This window comes from Gossypium arboreum, chromosome 2 (assembly GCF_025698485.1).
Source record: "Gossypium arboreum isolate Shixiya-1 chromosome 2, ASM2569848v2, whole genome shotgun sequence".
NCBI classification, from domain to species: Eukaryota; Viridiplantae; Streptophyta; class Magnoliopsida; order Malvales; family Malvaceae; genus Gossypium; species Gossypium arboreum.
Window position 1 is genome coordinate 108401688 of NC_069071.1, and position 19306 is coordinate 108420993.

Here is a 19306-nt window from a genome sequence, read left to right on the forward strand (position 1 = left end):
ACGAGGAGCAGGTTCCTAATTTACTGGATTTGCAGCAACCACAGGAGGTAGCGGGTTATTTTGATTATCAGCCATCTCCTTGGCTGTGGTTTGAATATCGTCCTCTTGCTCTTCCTCTATGTATCTTAGGCTTATTCTTATTTCTTTTCGGTTTGTGCGAGCTGTGCTTTTGATCTCACTATCAAAAAGTAGAGGTCCTGATGGGTTTCTTCTAGTCATAAACTATAAAAACCTGCCAAAAGTGAATAAAAGAAAATTTAGTAATTTAAGCAAAATTAAAAATTAAATTAAATTGCAATAAAAATAAAAAATGGCTAAAGTAATAAAAATTAAGCGTTCTTCATATTTTAGTCCCCGGCAACGGCACCAAAAACTTAATGATCGGAAAACTAACTAACAAAATTCAACTAAGGCAACCGCACTAATCGAACAGTAGTATAGTTGTGGTGAGACCGGAAATATCGTATCCACGAGGATTAAAAGTACTAGTAATTACTATCTTTTTATTACCTAGCCTAAAATTTAAGAGAATGTTGTAAACTAAACTAATTATCTAATTAACTAAGATTACGACAAAGATCAAAGTTGGAGAATACTTTAGAAAAAAAACTAATGGAGAAGACAATACCCAAGAAAGAATCTACCTAGACTTCACTTATTTGACTTAGACGATTTATTAACTTGACTTATTCCGTAACAATCCCTGATTTATTTTATTATCCCTTTCGAGACCAAAAACAACTGACTCTAGGTTGATAAATTGAAATCTCTTTCTAATTAAAACCCCTATTATCTCGTTAACTCGATCTGTAGATTCTTTTATTAGATTTGACTCTCATCCAGCAAATTTATGTCATCCTATTTCTAAGATTGCATGCAACTCCGCTTAATTATGAATGATTTACACTTAAACAAGGACTTTTGCTCCACCGAATAAGCACATCAAAAACCTGAATTAATATCCTGGAATATTAAAACAAGGGTTAAATTCACAATTAAGAATAAGAACAAGTATTTATCATATAAATCAAATAATAATAAGATCCGTCTTAGGTTTTATCTCCCTTAGGTATTTAGGGAATTTACTTCATAATAATAATGGAAAAAATCTCAAAGTTTGGGAAACAACAAAACATAAAGAAACCCAAAGAACTTCTAGAAAATTGGATGGAAATCTTCAGTCTTGATGTAGATTCCGCTCCTGAGCTGATTCCGATGGCTTTCCTTGAGTATTTTCTGCCTCCAACTCCCTGTGTCCCCACTAATCCTCTTCTATGGTGTTTATATAGGCATTAGAATGCTTCAAAACCCTCAAAAGTGGTCTTTTTCGAGTAGCACTAGACTTGGGTTCGATAGGGACTGATCGCGTAATTTTGTGTGATAAGTTTTATAAATTTATAATTAATCGTTCTTGAAGCTAACTATTATCGCGATGTTGGCAAGTGTACCTATCGAACATTAGTATAGTTTTAGCAAGACCAGATTGTCGAACCCAAAGGAACTCAAAGTACTAGTAATCACTATCTTTTTATTATCTAGCCTAAGAATAAAGAGGTTTGTTTTAACTAACTAATTATCTAAACTAAGAACTCACAGAGAATAGAATTGGGGGATTACTTTTGGAAAACGATTGAATTAAGACAATACCTAAGGAAATATCCACCTAGACTGTACTTGTTATTCTGGCTCCGAATCGGACGATTTATTCATTTAACTTGCTCCGTAGAGATCCCTAAGTTATGTTATTATCCCTATTCAAGACTAATAACGTCTAATCCCTAGATTGAATAATTGAGACTTTTCTCTAATTAACACTCTATGGTTGCATTAACTCGATCTATAGATCCCCTTATTAGGTTTCACCCTAATCCGGCAAAATCTTGTCACCCTATCTCTAGGCGCGCAATCAACTCTGCTTAATTATGACAAATGTACTCTTAGACAGGGTCTATTCCTCCTCTGAATAAGAGCTTATCTTGAATCGATATCCTGGGATATTAAAACAAGAATTAAGAACACATAATTAAGAACAAGTTAAATATTTATCATACAATTCAGAAAATAATAACAAGATTCGTCTTAGGTTTCATTCCTCTTAGGTATTCAGGGGATTTAGTTCATAACTAAAAAGGAAAACATCTCAGAAGAATAACGATTCCAAAACATAAAGAAAACCCAAAACTCTTGAAGGGAAGTTGAGGGGAGATCTTCAGTCTTAATGATGAAACCGGCTTCTGAGATGGATCAATCGGCTTTCTTCGAGTAATTCCTTCCTTCCTCCCTGTGTGACCCCTTACTTTCCTCCTCTAGGGTGTATTTATAGGCTTTAGAATGCCTAGAAGCCCTCAAAATCGGCCTTTTCCGAATTGGACTCAACTTGGGCTCAGCAGGGACACGCCCATGTGACACACTCGTGTGAGTCGTGCTTCAAATCTACCAAATTGACATGGCCTTGTGGTCTGCCGGTGTGAGGAGGTCCAGGTCGTGTTGAACTCGTACTTTAGCCCATTTTTCTCTGTTTTTGGCCCATTTCTCGTTCCTTTCGTTCTCCTATGCTCTCTTAAGTATAAAGCATGGAATTAAAGCATTAGGAGCATCGAATTCACCAATTCTAATGGGAAATCATCCATAAAATACGTTAAAAATGGGGTAAAAATATGTATAAATAACGGTTTATCAAATACCCCCACACTTAAGCATTTGCTTGTCCTCAAGCAAAATTCTCAACTCATAATCAAAATAAATTCTTTTCAATATATAATTTCTATTGATAATATCTCAAAATAATCCATAGGTAATCATACATTGAGAATTCAACTAAAAAAACATCACAGTTTCAATCATTCCAAGTTGAGCATTTTATTCTAAAAACATCGGTGTCTCCCCTCATCTAGGTAATTACCTTGTATTCAAAATGTCACAGAGTTTTACATCCTCACTAAATATTCACTCAAATCACTCGATGTGTTTAAGGACAATAAATGAAGCACTCAATAGTCAATAACAAAAAGCCATTACCATAGGCTTGTATGAAAATCAAATCTCCACCACTATAATTTGAGATGATACATCAATCAAAAGGTCTTTAGAGGATTGTAATGAGGCTTGGTTAGGGGGTGTGGTCACAAGCTAAAAGAAAAGGTTAGAATCGAGATTGACTTGAAAATTTTGCCTAACTAGAAAAATAGCTAGTCATCAATTGCGTACAACAGAGCTTTTCTCAGAATATAGAATTTAACTTCTTTGGCTTAGAAGATTACTACTATTAAGATGTATACACATTTTTTTTAAGAACAAGTTAAATACAAAGTAGAATAAAACTTAACTAAGCAACTATTTCAATTCCAATCTCGACAAAAAATTAGGGATCAAATTAATTTAAGGGATTTCAACAATAATGGGTTAAGGGTTAATATTAAAGATAATACAAGAAATGGCTTGTTAGCCCAACGGGGTTTACTATGGGTTAATAGGTAGGCTTTTCATGGCATGAGTGGGTTAATCCTAAGTGTCTTTCTCATTTTGACATATCAAATCAAATGGTGTGGTCTTGATGTGCATAATCAAGCAAGTTCTAGAATAAAAGTTCAATACTGACACGCTCAAAGTAATAATAAAAGTGAGCATGAAAGAATTAATAGATGCTCAAAAGGCTCAAAAATCTCACAAAAATTATGGCTTTTTAATGTTTAAAACTTGTGAATTCCAACTCAAAGTAATACCTAAACTTTGGGGAAACAACCTAAAATTTTAAATTCTTAAAAATCAACTTATCATGCTTGATTCTCTAATGTCTTAAGGTATTAAACAATCAATGCATAAATGCCTATGTTTTAATTCAAGATATATCAATCAAAATCATAAATCAATCAAAATTTATCTTAAATACGATGTGAGAGCTTTTCAAAAGAACAAGACAGTCATTCAGGGATTTTTCTGATAATGAAATAAATACCCCCTCACACTTAAGATGTACATTACCCTCAATGTACAAAGATAGATATAAAAATATAAAAATAAGATAGGGAGAGAAGTGAAACTTCCTGAGTTGAAAATGGATGAAATTCCTGGATTAGCGAGAGCGAGTTGCTAGAAATACAACTGGAGGACAAACATGATTCTGAAGGACAAAAGGAGAATTGAAGGAGTAATTTGATAGTAATCATAAAGATAAGCCATTTTAAAAACAAAAGAATCTTCAAAAATAAATAAAATAAAATCGATAAACTAATTTTTTTTCAAGTGGCACAGCCGGTTCACACACCCGTGTAGATCGTGTCCCGTCTGTGTTTGTCACGAAGTGAGATGCCATCACACGGCCTTCGGGCACGCCCGTGTGGCTACATGATCATGTTACACGACCGTGTATGCTATGGTTTGCTTCTCCCACGATCGTGTAGCTCTACACATACCCGTGTTATTTTGACAGTGTTGTCCACGGGTGATAGACACAGGCGTGTTGCACGCCCGTGTGCATTTGGTAGATTTGACCACTGCCAAGTCGCACGTCCGTGGCCACTTATCGCATCGCATGTTGGGGAAGATAACTTTTATCCTATTTTCGCACGACCGTCTCGCACGACCATGTTTACATCCGTAGTTGTCACACAGCCTTAAGCACGGCCGTATGATCGGCAGTGTGGAGTTGGGAACCTGTGCTTCAAAGACTCTGTTAGTGACATAGATGTTTGAAAATTGAAATTTAAGTAATTTAAAACCGTTAGTACTCGGGTTTCCTCCCAAGAAGTGCTTGTTTATATTCTAAGCTCGACTGTTACCTTGTTAGTTTATTCAGGGCAGTTTGTGGAGTCGTAGCTCCTTTCCATCGTCTTTAAAATTCTCCCTGTTATAAAGTTTGAGACTATGTCCATTTACTTTGAAAGTACCGTGTAATGGGTGACTTAACTGTATTGTGCTATATGAAAGAACAGATTGAATTACGAAAGGTCCTGACCATCGCAATTGTTTTTTTTTAAACGAGTGTAAGATGACAAGATCTCCAACTTCAAATTTTTTTTTTTTCTTTAAACGAGTGTCATGGCGCCACTTTGTTGCTTTCTTGTATAGGCGTGAGTTTTCGTATGCATTGGCTCGCCACTCATCAAGTTCGTTCAGCTGCATCAACCTGTTTGTTCCTGCAAGTTCGGGATCAAGGTTTAGAAATTTAATAGCCCAAAAAGCTTTATGCTCTAGTTCGAATAGTAGATGATAATTTTTTCCATAAACAACTCTGTAAGGTGATGTCCCTATGGAGGTCTTAAAAGTAGTTCTGTAAGCCCATAAGGCATCATCTGCTTTTATTTCCCAACCTTTTCTGTTTGATTCTACTGTTTTTTCAAGGATCCGTTTGATTTCTCGGTTTGCCACTTCAACTTGTTCATTAGTTTGAGGATGGTATGGGGTGGCTGTTCTATGATGAACTCCGTATTTCTGAGTTTTTTCAAATTGGGTATTACAAAAATGAGTGCCCCTGTCACTGATAATTGCTCTAGGTGTTCCGAATCTCGAGAAAAGTTTCTTAAGGAAATGTACTACCACTCTAGCATCATTAGTAGGTAGAGCTTGGGCTTCTACCCATTTGGACATATAATCAACTGCCACTAAGATTTATTTATTCCCAGATGAACTGGGGAATGGGCCAATGAAATCGATACCCCAAACATCAAATATTTCACATGAAAGCATATAGTTTTGAGGCATTTCATCATGTTCAGATATGTTACCTATCCATTGGCATTTGTCTCATGAAGTAACGTACCTGTTAGCATCTTTGATTAACGAGGGCCAGTAAAAACCTGATTCAAGTATTTTATGTGCGGTCTTAGTTCCACTATAGTGTCCTCTAGTTGGCCCTGAGTGGCAATGTTCCAGTATTTTTGATGTTTCAAATATTGTAACGTATCTTCTAATGACTTGATCTGCAAATCTGCGAAAAAAAAAAGGTCGTCCCAAGAGTAGTTTTTCACAGTATTAAAGAATCGCTTCTTTTGCTAGTGTGTTAACCCTTTTGGGATAATGTTAGCGGCTAAAACATTTGCGATGTTTGTAAACCAAGGTACCTCGAGTCAGGTATAGCGAAAAATTGTTCTTCAGGAAACAAATCATTTATTTCAACTTCATCTAGTTCCTTGGTATTAGAGTTCTCAAGCCTAGACAAATGATCAGCTGCGAGATTTTCAGCTCCTTTCTTATCCTGAATTTCCAAGTCAAATTCCTACAATAGGAGAATCCATCGAATGAGTCGAGGTTTTGCATCAGTTTTAGTTAAAAGGTAGCGAAGGGCGAAATGGTCAGTGTAAACAATGACTTTAGACAATATGAGATATGATCGAAATTTATCGAATGCAAAAACCACAGCAAGCAATTCTTTTTCTGTAGTAGTATAATTCTCTTGTGCAGCTGTCAAAGTTTTGCTAGCATAATAGATAGGTTGAAAATGCTTGTCTCTTCGCTATCCCAATACTGCACCTACTGCAAAGTCACTCGCATCACACATTAATTCAAATGGTAAGTTCCAATCAGGTGCAATTATAATTGAAGCATTAATTAATTTATCCTTTAAAGTATAAAATGCTTCTAAGCACTCCTGATTGAAATTAAAAGGTATTTCTTTTTCTAGTAATTTAGTCAAAGGCTTAGCTATTTTAGAAAAATTCTTAATAAATCTTCTATAAAAACTAGCATGTCTTAAAAAGCTTCTATTAGCCTTAACCGAACTAGGAGGGGGTAACTTTTCGATTGTTTCTATTTTAAATTTTTCCACCTCAATCCCTTTACTAGACATTTTATGCCCGAATACAATACCTTCTTGAACCATGAAGTGATATTTCTCCTAGTTAAGCACAATGTTCGTTTCCTCACATCTTATTAAAACTCATTTTAAATTTTTAAGGCAGAGATGGAAAAAGTTACCGAATACTGAGAAATCGTCCATAAATACTTCTATGATATCTTCCACGAGTTCGTCAAAGATGGCCATCACACAGCGCTGAAAAGTGGCAGGAGCATTACATAATCTAAAAGGCATTCTACGATAAGTGAACCTACCATATGGGCATGTGAATGTCGTCTTTTCTTGATCTTCAGGAGCTATTGGGATCTGGAAGTAACCAGAGAGTCCATCTAGAAAGTAGTAGTACATATGCCCGGATAATCTTTCCAACATTTGGTCAATAATGGCAAGGGGAAGTGATCTTTTGTTGTGGCAACATTCAGTTTCCTGTAGTCAATGTAAACTCTCCATTCTGTGACTGTCCTTGTTAGGATTAATTCATTCTTCTCGTTGGTCACAACTGTCATGCCTCCTTTCTTAGGGACAACCTGCACTGGACTTACCCAAGAACTGTCAGAAATAAGATAAATAACTTCAGCATCTAGAAGTTTAATTACCTCGACTTTAACAACTTCCTTCATGTTGGGGTTCAATCGTCTTTGAGCTTGCACACATGGTTTGTATTCATCTTCCATCAAAATTTTGTGGGTGAAAAAAGAAGGGCTGATTCCTTTAATGTCAGAAATTTTCCACGCTATGGCCTTTTTATGTTCTTTTAATACTTGGATTAATTCCTCTTTTTCCTTGGGTTGCAAGTTAGAAGCAATAATAACTGGTAATGTAGAAATATTTCCAAGGAATGGGTATTCCAAGTGGTTTGGTAATTGTTTAAGTTCCAGTTTGAGAGGCTCTTCAATAGAGGATTTAAGTTCATAATTTATCTTAATGCCCTCATATTCTACTTGTCTTGGAGAATGCTCATTATGTTCATCATCTGTCTCCTCTTCTTAAGCTAGATACAGTTCTGTCGTGTCCTTCTGTACAATTTCCTGAAAAGAGTCTTGAGTAGTATGATCAATAGAGTCAATAAAATAACATGAGTCATCCTGTTCCGTAGAAAACCTCATAACATTATAAATTTTAAAGATAATCTCCTCGTCACCCACTCTAAGTACCAATTTACCGTCTCCCACATCAATTACAGCCCTAGCAGTGGCTAAAAATGGGAGCCCTAAAATTAAGGGCACTTCCACATTTTCATCTATATCAAGCACAACAAAGTTAACAGGAAATATGAATTTATCTACTTTGATAAGTACGTATTCTATAATACCTCTAGGATATTTAACAGATCTATCGGCTAATTGAATACTCATCCTAGTAGGTTTAGGTTTCCCAAGACCAAGTTGTTTGAACATTTTATATGGCATCAAATTAATGCTAGCGCCTAAATCAGCTAGTGCTTTCTCAATATTCAAACTACCAATTAAGAAAAGGATAGTGAAACTTCCTGATCTTTCAGTTTGGTTGGCAGCTTGTTTTGGAGTATGGCTGAGCACTTATCGTTGATTTCTATTGTAGATAAGTCCTCGAACTTCCTTTTATTTGTTAGAAGCTCCTTCAAAAATTTTACGTAGGTAGGCATCTGCGAGATGGCTTTAACAAAAGGTAAGTTGATATGTAATTGCTTAAAAAGTTCAAGAAACTTACCGAATTGTGCATCAATGCAGTCTTTTTTCAATTTTGCTGGGTATGGAACTGGTGGATTATATTCCTTCGGCACTGGGTTGTCACTATTTTCGTGTTTTTCTTCCCTACTTTCGCTTGTCACGGCTTCTTGTGTTAGCTTCTTTTCAGATTCCACTAACACTTTCTCACTCCTTAGTGTAATTGCTTTTACATGCTCTTTTGATTTGGTATTACTAGGTAAACTTCCTAGTGGTCTTTTCGAAATTAGTTTAGACAGCTGGCCTATCTATGTTTCGAGCCTTTGGATCAATGCTTGTTGATTCTTAAGTGCTGTCTCGGTATTTTGGAAACGAGTTTCTGACACCGATATAAACCTTGAGAGCATTTCTTCAAGGTTCGGCTTTTTTCCTGTTGGTAGGGTGGTTGTTGGTAGCCTAGAGGTAGTCTCTGGTTTCCTTGGCCTCCCCATGAGAAATTTGGGTGGTTCCTCCAACCTACATTGTAAGTGTTACTATATGGATTGTTTTGAGATCGAGAATTATTACCTAAGTAATTTAACTGCTCGTTATCCATGTTGTGGCCATAAGGTTGGTATTTCGAATTGCTTGATCCACCTCCACTTGCTTCGCACTGCATTATTGGGTGAACCTGTGAAGAACTAAGAAAACCATTAATTTTCTTATTCAAGAGTTCTACCTGATTAGAGAGCATAGTGACTGAATTGACGTTATAAACACCGGTTATTTTTGTTGGCTTTGTCCTCATGACTTGCCACTGATAGTTATTCAGTGACATCTCCTCTATCAACTTATAAGCATCTTCAAGTGTTTTATTATTGATGGTTCTGCCAGCAGCTGCGTCAACCATTTGTCGAGTCGAAGGATTCAGGCCATTATGGAATGTTTGAACCTGAAGCCAAAGCGGTAACCCATGGTGAGGGCACCTTCTCAGTAAGTCCTTGTATCTCTCCCATGCATCGTAAAGAGTTTCTAAGTCCATCTGCACAAACGAAGAGATATCATTACATAATTTAGCCGTTTTAGTCGGCAGAAAATATTTTAGTAAAAATTTTTCGTTCATTTGTTCCCAAGTAGTAATTGACCCTCGTGGTAACGAGTTCAACCACTGTTTAGCTTTGCTCCTCAACGAAAAAGGGAATAATCGAAGACGAATGGCATCATCAGAAACACCATTAATTTTAAATGTATTGCATAGTTCCAAAAAGTTTGCTAAATGAGCATTGGGATCCTCATCCTGCAAACCATCAAACTGAACAAATTGCTATATCATTTGAATAGTGTTAGGTTTTAGTTCAAAAGAATTTGCAACTACAGCAGGTCTAACTATACTCGATTCAGTTCCTGTTAAAGAAGGATTAGCATAATCATACATAGTGCGCGGAGCAGGATTTTGATTAACTACAATTATAGGAGGTAGCTAATTGTCCTGGTTTTCAGCCATCTCTTTGGTTGGGGGCTGAGTATCGTCCTCTTGCTCGTTCTCTGTGTATCTTAAGCTTCGTCTTATTTCTCTTTGGTTTCTGTGAACTGTGCGATTGATTTCTTCATCAAAAAGTAGTGGTCCTGACGGGTTTCTTCTAGTCATAAACTATAAAAACCTGCCAAGAGAAAGAAAAAAAATAAATTAATAAATAATAAAAATTAAATTAAATTAAATTCTAAGGAAAATGAATGGCTAAAGTAATAAAAATTAAGTGTTCCTAATATCTTAGTTCCCCAGCAACGGCACCAAAAACTTGATCGCGTAATTTTGTGTGATAAGTTTTATAATATAATTAATCGTTCTTGAAACTAACTATTATCGCAATGTAGGCAAATGTACCTATCGAACAGTAGTATAGTTTTAGCAAGACTGGATTGTCGAACCCAAAGGAACTAAAAGTACTAGTAATGACTGTCTTTTTATTATCTAGCCTAAGAATAAAGAGGTTTGTTTTAACTAACTAATTATCTAAACTAAGAACTCACAGAGAATAAAATTGGGGGATTACTTTTGGAAAACGATTGAATTAAGACAATACCTAAGGAAATATCCACCTAGACTGTACTTGTTATTTTGACTCCGAATCGAACGATTTATTCATTTAACTTATTCCGTAGAGATCCCTAAGTTATGTTATTATCCCTATTCAAGACTAATAACGTCTAATCCCTAGATTGAATAATTGAGACTTTTCTCTAATTAAAACTCCAGGGTTGAATTAACTCGATCTATGGATCCCCCTATTAGGTTTCACCCTAATCTGGAAAAATCTTGTCACCCTATCTCTAGGCGCGCAATCAACTCTGCTTAATTATGACAAATGTACTCTTAGACAGGGTCTATTCCTCCTCTGAATAAGGGCTTATCTTGAATCGATATCCTGGGATATTAAAACAAGAATTAAGAACACATAATTAAGAACAAATTGAATATTTATCATACAATTCAGAAAATAATAACAAGATTCATCTTAGGTTTCATTCCTCTTAGGTATTCAGGGGATTTAGTTCATAACTAAAAAGGAAAACATCTCAGAAGAATAACGAATCCAAAACATGAAGAAAACTCAAAACTCTTAAAGGGAAGTTGAGTGGAGATCTTCAGTCTTGATGATGAAACCGGCTTCTGAGATGGATCAATCGGCTTTCTTCGAGTAATTCCTTCCTTCCACCCTGTGTGACCCCTTACTTTCCTCCTCTAAGGTGTATTTATAGGCTTTAGAATGCCTAAAAGCCCTCAAAATTGGCTTTTTCCGAATTGGCCTCAACTTGGGCTCGGCAGGGACACGCTCGTGTGACACGCCCGTGTGAGTCGTGCTTCAAATCTACCAAATTGACATGGTTGTGTGGTCTGTCCGTGTGAGGAGGTCCAGGCCGTGTTGAATTCATACTTTGGCCCATTTTTCTCTATTTTTGTCCCGTTTCTCATTCTTTTCGCTCTCCTATGCTCTCCCAAGTATAAAACATAAATTAGAGCATTAGGAGCATCGAATTCACCAATTCTAATGGGAAATCATCCATAAAATGCGTTAAACATGGGGTAAAAATATGTATAAATTACGGTTTATCAGGGACACGACCGTGTGCCACGCCCGTGTGCAAGTGCTCAAACCGTGTGCAATTCTGACTTGGATTAGTGTCGACATGGCCATGACACACGGGCATGTGGTATGGGCGTGCGGGTTACCCGTGTGGAAGTGCCTAGGCCGTGTGTCATGTTGAATTAGGCCCATTTTATCTGTTTTTGGCCTGTTTCTTGCTCTTTTCGCTTTCCAATACTCTACTGAGTATAAAACATGAAATTAAAGGATTAAAAGCATCGAATTCAATGAAACCAAGGAAAAATCATCCATAACTATGCCAAGCATGGGGTAAAAATATGTATAAATTATGGTTTATCAGTTGCCATCCCCGCTTCGAAATAACGAAAGGGCCCCGATGGGACCTTCTCCTCGAGCGCATTCGCCAAAGTCCGCCACCCCTATCTACGATTCTCGGTGGGCCCTGAGGAGGATCTATTTTAGTTACTTCGATAATGACCACTAGGCCTAGGATACTGTATAGAGTAGGCTGCACTTGAGCAGGTCCGCCTAGCTGACGATGTTCACGCCTTCATTGCTCTAGCTCTGTGGGATAGATTCTTTGCCATCATCGAGCCCACTTACACGGAGCTGACGTTAGATTTCAATTAAACGTTCCTAGTTCAGCAGGTTATGACGGTTCATAACGAGCCTGGCACTATCAGTTTTTGACTCGGTGGTTTGCTACGCCAAATGAGCATTCCGAAGTTCGGCGCGGCTATGGGCTCTACGCTGAAGAATTTATGAGTGCCGAGAACTTTCTTAGACTCCATCAGCACATCCACTATTCACCATCACGATGTTGGACCAAGCATACAGAGAGTCAGATCCTTTATGTTGAGAGTCGCTCGAAGGCGACATCTCTCCCACCAACTCTACAGTACCTCCACACCCTCCTAGCTCATACTTTAATAGGACGGAGAGAGAGCACAGGAGTTGTTAGTACCTATGATTCCTACTTTTTATAGAGTATGACTATGTCTTTGATTTGGCGTACTTCATCGCTCTCACCTTCCGCCATCAGATTGAAAGCCACAAAAAGGGCCTCATGTAACATCCTGATTTTCGGGTTTTTCGTGATTTTCGAGATTTTGGTAAAGTTTTTAAAATTTGGAATTTGGTTGTGAAATTCATAATTAGAGGGTGTAAATGGGCTTATGGAAGGCCCATGTGTTGGCCAAAACCCCGTAGAATTTTTGAATTTTGGACTTAAGAAGTTAGGGGCGTTGGATAGGTGGTCTTATTAAAAATTGTGGGAAAAATGTTTCGCAAAAGAGCCTCTGGTAAAGTGGCTAAGTGACGCCACTAGGGAGCTAAAAAGGTGGCGTGTAAGTGGTTAGGGGAAGACCTGGGTTCGATTCCCTGTGATGGCAAAGGTGATGTTAATTTTTATGCTTTGAGCAGGCAAGAGTTGTAGCCGAATGGAACTCTATGGAAGAGAGTTTGAATCAGAAAATGCATGGATTAAGGAGGGATAAGGGGAGAGATTTTAGGGATTTAAGAGGGAGATAGAGTTAGTCGAGTGAGGGGATTAGAGAGGGGATTTCGGCAGAGGGGTATTAGGTTAAAATTTTCGGTATTAGGGACTAGGTTGTACCGTTTTCTTCTTTTGGTTTAGTCTTTTTCTCTCTTTTGCCAAATCTATCACCTTTCCCTTCATCTTTTCTCCCTTTTCTTTCTCAAAAACCAGCCCACTACTCCCCTCCATTCATCTATTGTTTCTTTCCCTTACCTCCACTTCTGCCGAAAAACCGCAAAAGCCGAAACCTGTGAAGCTAGGTGGTGTCGAAATCTTGTTGACCAGCAACTCTCTCTTTTCCTTCACTTTTTGGTGGCCAATCCCTTTATTTTCTAAGCTTTACACAGATTCAAGAAGAGAGACGGTGGTAAGTATTCGTACTCTAAAACGATTTCAATAGTAACTGTTGACAAAAGCCGAAACCCTTATAGTTTAGGGAGGTGGCCGAATGTGGGTATAGGCCTTATTGGGTTTCTTCTTTTAATTTTTTGTGGTTTGTATAGTGGAGGAGCAGCAAGGCGTAGGGTCGACTTGGATTAGCTTGGATCATCGGATTGACTAAATCTAGTCATCAATTTCGGCAAAGGTATGGGTTCCAAGGCCATTATGGATGGTCGCCGAATGTGTAAAGTAATGATAATAGGTAGTCTTCGATTTGGTCTAATTATTAACGTGTTCTAATCTATAAGAGGTTGATTATAAGAGAAATCGCATAGGAGATCTCGTCAAGGAATATCGCAAATCAGGTGTGTAACGAACCTTCTTTCGTAGCTTAAATCGATATATGCCGAAATTCTGGCATTTCGAGGACTTGTGAGCAAGTGAATGCTCATTGATTAGTTAGATTCGCTAAGTTGATGATCAGGAACGTTGAAAAAGGTAAGAGCATGTTTTTTGGCATCACGGTAAGTTGGGCTTCGAGGGGCTGAAATTGGGCCCAACGGGCTTCCGGGCCCATTTGGGTAAATTTGGTCAAAAATGGAATCCTATCAGATTGCGCATTAATACGACTAAGACCGTTATGGTAGATGGGCTAAATGGGACTAGATGACTAATTCGACTATGTAGGGCCCATTAGGGGTTTTTGGCCCAAAAACTCGGTTTCGCTAAGAATGGACCAGAATCGCTGTTTAAGTACATGAATTGCTAGTAATTGATAATGAACATGGAAAAACCTAATATTTGGTAAAATGATGATATTACCCTTATAATGTGGAAATGACAGTTTTGCTCCTAGAAATGACCATTATACCCCTAGGATTTAATTATGAATTTGATACATGGGATTCTGATATATATGATATGTATGACATGAAAATGATATGTATGATATGCACATGATATGTACGATATGCATATGATGTATTCATAATGCATTGGGATGGGTTTATATGGATGAAGGAAGTGCAAAAGGGCTATGCCCCAGTTACAGAAAAGGGCTTTGCCCCAGTTTATCAAAAAGGGCTTTTGGCCCAGTTATTAAAAGAGGCTAGGCCTCCAGTTATATGATCAAGCAGCTATACTGCCAGTGGAAAGTTTGGTTGGGTGGGTTGAGTTATTCCCCACATGGAGAGCTTGGTTGGAACGAGTGGAGAGTAGCGGTTGGTGGGTTGAGTAGTCTCCCAAAATGGGCTTGCATATGTTCATTGATGTTGCATGTATTATTGAAATGGGCCTAGGGGCCATATTATTCTGATAAAGGCTTGACCCGATGATATGAATAATGAAAAGGCTTGCCCGATGATATGAATAATGTAAAGGCTTGACCCGAGATATCTTTGAGATTGAATTTGGGCTTAGGCTCAAAGAAGTGAGATTGTTTTGGGCTCTGAAAGGGGCTTGTTGCACACTGAGTTTCCAAACTCACCCCCTTCCTTAACCTTGCAGGCGAGCCTTGATTCGGGGACTTGGAGCTGGAGGGGATTCAGAGTGGCCACAGTGATCGCTTCTGGGCTTTCGAGATAAGTGATTGGTTTTCTTTAGTTTATTTTATTTGTTACTTACTTTTGGGTTGTAATAAGGCCATTTTAACTTTATTATTTTTCTTTCTTTTCTAGAACTATTTTATTTCTAATAACTTTAATCCGATTGATAATAATTTAAATGGGCTAGACTTAGGACGCGTTTCCAAAACGATACTTGTTTTCAAAATAACACAATGTTACGATTATTCGATTTATCAAATATATCAATTTTAAGAAATTCTAACTCGTTATAACCAAGTGTGGCAATGGTAGTGGGCATGTCTAGGATTGGATCCAATTGAAGAGCTTGGTACTGAAGCGACCTTCATGGCTCACCTCCTCTATTTTAGTTCCTACCGGTGCTCGACTTCCATTCACTTGGTTAAGCTTAACAAAAGTTGGTTTTAAAGTGCTAAAACGAAACGTGGATTTTTAACTTCAGTGTGGCACATCGGATTCAACCGTAACTCTGGGCCGAGTTTGGGGTGTAACATTTAGTGGTATCAGAGCCAGGTTGCAACAACTGGGCTGTGGATCGGGTCCGAAAAACTTTTCGAAAAAAATTCAAAATTAGACCAATGAGGGTATTTTTGGAAATAGTTCTGAAAAGTTCTTTTCAAAGATATTTTACAAGGTACATATGATAAAATGGTTTAGGTTTTTCTGTTTCTACGGGTCCAAAATCGAGAAATTTTAAATCAAAGGTATTTTTTTCAAATTTTAAGAAATTCTATATTTCCGTAACTAAATAAATGGTTTGTGGTTTTAAGTGGTTTGGGGAAAGAAGTGGCACGCTGAATCCCCGACACCAAGTCTATAAGTATACTCTATTTACGTTATGTGATAATGATATGATGCTATGAATAGAACTGAGACCTTACTATGATACTTTAGATAGGGTAGAGCTGTAAAACAGTAGGAGTGAGAACTGTAGCTAGGCTACGACGTTGCGAAAACAATCCTTGAACTGTTATATTTCCATAAGACATCTCGTAATAAACAATTGAACATTATACTAATATCATGAAATTTGTAATTAGATAATTCGATATGAGTACAAGAGGAACTCGTGGACGAGGCCGCAGACATGGTCGCGGAAGGGTGCAAGCGGAATCTTCATCCTCAGGGCATAGGCCAGCTGAGGAGGCATCCATGCCACAGGCAACTGAGACTGGGTCTTATGATCGGGCTGCGAGGGATGATGCTTTGTCCCAAGCAATGTTAAGGGTTTTAGAAAGAGTTGTTGGAGCTAGCACCGGGACAGTAAATAGGGGATCCATATCGGAGCGACTCCGGGCTAACGGAGCAGAAGTTTTTAGGGGCGTATCTGGAGTAGCCCCAAATGTGGCCGAATATTGGCTAGAGGCAACAGAGCGGATTATGGACGATTTGGATTACTCTGTGGAGCAAAAGTTGAAGGGGGCTGTGTCGTTACTACGAGACGAGGCATACAGGTGGTGGATCACCGTGAGGGAGAGTACCCCGATTGAACGAGTAACCTGGGAATTGTTCAATACTGCTTTTAAGGGGAGGTATGTTGGAGCTAGTTATGTGGATGCCCGTCGAAAGGAATTTTTGAATCTGACTCAAGGTAATAAGACTGTTGCGGAGTATGAGACGAAATTCCTGAGGTTGAGTCGATACGCTAGCAAGATAGTTGCGACTGAATATGAGCGCAGTGTTCGATTTGAGGATGGCCTCCGCGATGAGCTTAGGATACTGATAACTCCTCAGAGGGAGCGTGATTTCGCTGCGTTGGTAGAAAAGGCTAAGATAGCCGAGGAAGTTAAGTAAACTGAGCGGCAGAATTGTGAGAAGGATTGACCCAGACTTAAGAGGGATTTTGGACCCTCGAATGCTACGGATAGGAATGTTAAAAGAGCTAGAATGGAGGGACCAGTTCGAGCAGTTCCAGCGAATACTTTTAGACCGCAGGCTTGCAGGGACTGTGGTAGGGTGCATATGGGTGAGTGCTGGAGACGTACTAGAGCATGTTTTCGATGTGGGTCAAAGGAGCATAAGTTCAGAGAATGTCCTCGGAGAGTAGCTCAAAAACTAGCTGCGGAACAAAGGGATGTTCAACCACAGCGAGGAGGACCACCACCACAGAGAGGTCGTGGGCAAGCTAGAGGTGGCAATGGAAATGGACGAGGACGTGGGGCACCTGGCAGGGATGCTGGGTATGCTGAAGCTTGATAGCCAGCGTTGGTTTATGCTGCACGACGCCGTGAGGAGGATGACGCTCCTAATGTTATAACCGGTACGTTTTTCATTCATAGCACGCCTTACACTGCTTTGATTGATGTGGGTTCCACTCACTCGTATGTTCCTTACGATGTATCTAGGGCTTTGGGTGTGTTTCCCGAGGAGACAGTGAGTGTGGTATCTGTGATAAGCCCTTTAGGACACTTAGTTAAGGTAGATAAACTCTTTAGGGCGGTGCCTTTAGAGACACAAGATAAGATATTTGTAGGAGATTTGATGGAGCTGCCATTTGGGGATTTCGATCTTATCTTAGGAATGGACTGGCTAACTAAGCATAGGGCGACGTTAGATTGTGCTGCTAAGAGAATAGTACTAAGAACTACCGAAGATGAGGAGATAATGGTCATAGGGGAACGAAGGAATTATTTGCCCAATGTTGTTTCGGCTTTAAGAGCCGAGAAGTTGATTCGGAAAGGTTGTGAGGCGTACTTGGCATTGGTAAGTCAAGTTGAACCTGAGAGGATAACTGTGGAGTCGGTTAAGACCATTAAAGAATTTCAAGATGTATTTCCGGAGGAACTTCCTGGATTACCTCCGAACAGGGAAGTCGAGTTCGAAATCGACTTGTTACCTGGAACAGCTCTTGTGTCCATTGCACCTTATAGGATGGCACCAAAGGAGTTGGTAGAATTGAAAGCTCAGATTCAGGAACTGTTGGATAGAGGGTTTATAAGACCAAGTGTTTCCCCGTGGGGCGCACCAGTGTTGTTCGTAAAGAAGAAAGATAGGACCATGCGAATGTGTATTGACTATCGACAGTTGAATAAACTGACAATCAAGAACAAGTACCCTCTACCAAGAATCGACGATTTGTTCGACCAATTAAGAGGAGCCTCGGTATTTTCTAAAATCGACCATCGATTAGGATATCATCAGTTGAGAGTCAAAGAAGTGGATATTCATAAGATGGCATTCAGGACTCGATATAGTCATTACGAGTTTCTGGTTATACCCTTTGGTTTGACTAATGCACCGGCAACATTCATGGATTTAATGAATTGGGTGTTTCAGCCGTACTTGGATCAGTTTGTGGTCGTTTTTATCGATGATATCTTGGTGTATTCGGAAACAGAAGAGAAGCACGATGAGCATCTTCGTGTTATGCTGCAAGTGCTAAGGGACAAGTAACTTTATGTAAAGTTTAGTAAGTGCGAGTTTTGGCTGAAGGAAGTCACATTCTTGGGGCATGTTGTGTCTGCTAAGGGAATGAAGGTGGACCCTCAAAAGATTGAGGCAATTTTGGAATGGAAGCCACCAAGGTCAGTAACAGAAATCTGAAGTTTTCTGGGGTTGGCAGGTTATTATCAGAGATTTGTGGAGGATTTTCTGTGTTGGCAGCACCGTTAACGAAACTTATAAGGAATGGAGCACCTTTTGTTTGGACGAATAAGCAGCAAAAGGTTTTTGAGAAACTGAAGAAGGTTTTAACAGAAGCGCCAGTGTTGATTAAGCCAGAGTCTAGTAAGGATTTCACTGTGTACAGCGATGCGTCACATGTAGGTTTGGGCTGCGTGTTGATGCAAGAGGGTAAAGTGGTCGCTTATGCTTCACGACAGCTTAAGTCTCATGAGGTAAACTACCCTACGCATGACTTGGAGTTGGCAGCAGTGATTTTTGCGCTTAAAATATGGAAGCACTACTTATATGGGGAGAAATGCATTATTTATACGGATCACAAGAGTCTTAAGTACTTGTTAACTCAAAAGGAGCTGAATCTTAGACAGTGAAGGTGGATAGAGTTGTTAAAGGATTATGACTGTTCGATTGAGTACTATCCAGGTAAGGAAAATGTCATGGCTGATGCGTTAAGTCGAAGGACTGTGGCGGAATTGAAGGCAATGTTTGCTCGTTTAAGTTTGTATAACGATGGAAGCTTATTGGCAGAGTTACAAGTGAGACCGACTTGGGTGGAGCAGATTAAGAAGTAACGGTTAGAGGATGAGTCGTTGGTTTCTCGGTTTCAGTAAGTTGAGAAGGGGGAGAATCCAGATTTTGGGTTAAATAATGATGGGGTT

The 19306-nt window shown here is 38.8% G+C and overlaps 1 non-coding gene across 1 annotated transcript; it reads left to right on the forward strand.

The window, feature by feature from the left end:
* Positions 1 to 9386: 9386 nt before the first annotated feature.
* On the forward strand, positions 9387 to 9493 carry LOC128289946 (small nucleolar RNA R71). The gene has a single exon (XR_008279586.1). It is a non-coding gene; the product is annotated as a small nucleolar RNA R71 (small nucleolar RNA).
* Positions 9494 to 19306: the final 9813 nt, after the last annotated feature.